Source organism: Silene latifolia, chromosome 4, assembly GCF_048544455.1.
Source record: "Silene latifolia isolate original U9 population chromosome 4, ASM4854445v1, whole genome shotgun sequence".
NCBI lineage: Eukaryota > Viridiplantae > Streptophyta > Magnoliopsida > Caryophyllales > Caryophyllaceae > Silene > Silene latifolia.
The window spans coordinates 52,656,984-52,659,327 of NC_133529.1; the positions used below are offsets into that span (position 1 = coordinate 52,656,984).

The window sequence follows — 2,344 nt, forward strand, 5'->3', positions numbered from 1 at the left end:
GTAATAGAGGTATTAAGAGAGTCCACAGTGCTAAATAAATAACAAGACTCTTGTAACATTGGGCTTCTAATGGTGTTGTTTTTGCTAAAGGTAACCCGGTCATCACCCACTTCTAATGTCAACTTCCCCTTTTTCACATTGTAAAAATGGCCTACCCAATATAATTGGGGTTTGTGAGTCCTCGACCATATCAAGTATGAGGAAGTCAACGGGTATAAAAAATTTGCCAACTTTGATGGGCACATCTTCTAAGACACCTATAGGTCGCTTTAAAGAACGGTCCGCCATTTGCAAGGTGATACTTATGCATTTTAAAGCACCCATGTTAAGCTTTTCATAAATGGAATAGGGCATGACACTTACACTAGCACCTAGGTCGCAAAGAGCCTTATAAATGGTATATGTGCCTATAGTGCAAGGAATAGAATAACTACCGGGGTCCTTAGGTTTCAGGGGAGACTTGTTTTGTAAGAGTGTACTACACTTTTCGGTGAAAGCAATGGTCTCAACCTCATTGAAGGATCGCTTCTTTGAGAGGATTTCCTTCATAAACTTTGAATAGGAAGGGACTTGGATAAACAATTCTATAAATGGGACTGTGACTTGCAAATTCCTAGCAACCTCCAAGAACTTACCAAACTTACCTTCCTCCTTGTGCTTTGCTAGACGATGGGGAAACAGCACTTGAACAACGTCCTTTGGATGAGCATCCTCCACATCTTTCTCTTTCTCTTTCTCTTTCTCAACCTCAATAGGAGCATCCACCTTCTTAGAAATGGCATCACCTTCCTTAGCATTAGGAGATATCTCTTTCTCAACAATCACCTCATTAATCTCTTTGGTACGAAGCTTACTATTTCTCTTATGCCACAACAAGCGATGAGGAAATGGCACACGATCCCTAACAAGAGTCTCTTCATTAGCCTTCTTTTTGTCATTTCCCCCAAGCTTGGGCTTTTTAACAACCACTTCGTTATCCAAAGTCATGGATAGCCCATCATAGCTTGTACCACTTCTCAAGGAAATAGCATTAACGGTCTCATGTGGTTGCGTACCTTGGGATGGTAGTTTGCTGGTCTTCCTTGAAGAGCTAGATGAGGCTAGTTGAGCCATTTGTTGCTCTAACATTTTGATTGCGGCATTGTGAGCTTGATCACTCTTTTGGATTTGAGCCAACAGTTCCCTTTGCATTTGTACCATCAAAGCCTCAAGTTTACCCCCTCCTTGGTTATTTTGTTGGCCATTTTGTGGTGGTGGACCTTGATTTTGTTGGTAATTTTGTTGAGGTGCCTTTGTTGTTGGTTTTGAAAACTCGGTGGATGATTATACTTTTGTTGTTGTGGAACGTAAGCATTTTGTTGTTGTGGTTGGGGTTGAGGGCTGAGCACATTGTTGCTTGTGTAAGACAAGTTCGGGTGGAATTTTGAGTTCGGGTTGTATGTATTTGAAAATGTACCCGGTGGATAAGAACTTTGTCTAAAAGCTTGATAAGCACATACCTCCTCTATTGTAGCTTGGCATAGAGCGGCATAATGACCCGCACCCCCACAACCTTCACAAACAATGATTTGACTAGTAGAGGACACAACATTGAGTTGTTGGAGAGAATCCCTAGCATCTCGTTCCGCCAATTGTTGTTGGAGTAAGACAATTTGAGCTAACAAGACGGGATTTTCGGAGGATTCTTCTTTACCTTTGAGTGGCACACTTCGGGAATTGACTTATTGCGTGTTATGGATTGCCATAGATTCGATTGTGGCATGAGCAATATCGGTGTTAATTTGATCAAACCGCCCATTGTTGGCGGAATCTAGAATCCTTCGAGACTCGGCACAACATCCATTATAGAATGTTATAGCTAGGAACCAAGCATCCAACCCATGATGTGGGTATTGGCTTTGCAACTCTTTGTACCTCTCCCAAGCTTTATATAAGCTCTCAAGAGCTTGTTGACGGAATCCGGTGATTTGACTCCTCAAGGTTTGAGTTTTCTCCGGTGGAAAAAACTTTTGATAGAAAGCAAGAGCCAATGTCTCCTAATTTGTGATTCCCATATCGGTGCGATCAAGGCTATTAATCCATAGCTTTGCCTTGTCCTTCAAAGAGAAAGGGAAAAGTATTACCCTAATTTGGGCTTGAGTGACGCCCGTTTACCGAATCATGGAGCAATAATCTCAAAGGTTTTGCACATGCGAATTGGGATCCTCCAAAGGACTTCCCCCAAATTGCTTCCTCTCCACGAGGCTAATGAAAGCCGACTTGATCTCGAATTCCGGTGCGGTAATTTGAGTAGTTGTAATACCGGCCGTAAGCATATCTGCGGTGGGCTTTGAGTGATCGGAAA

The 2,344-nt window shown here is 42.3% G+C and overlaps 1 non-coding gene across 1 annotated transcript; it reads left to right on the forward strand.

Annotated features, from left to right (window-relative positions):
* Positions 1-1,875: 1,875 nt before the first annotated feature.
* LOC141654276 (small nucleolar RNA R71) lies at positions 1,876-1,983 on the forward strand. Its single transcript, XR_012547837.1, has one exon. It is a non-coding gene; the product is annotated as a small nucleolar RNA R71 (small nucleolar RNA).
* The last annotated feature ends 361 nt before the right edge of the window (positions 1,984-2,344 follow it).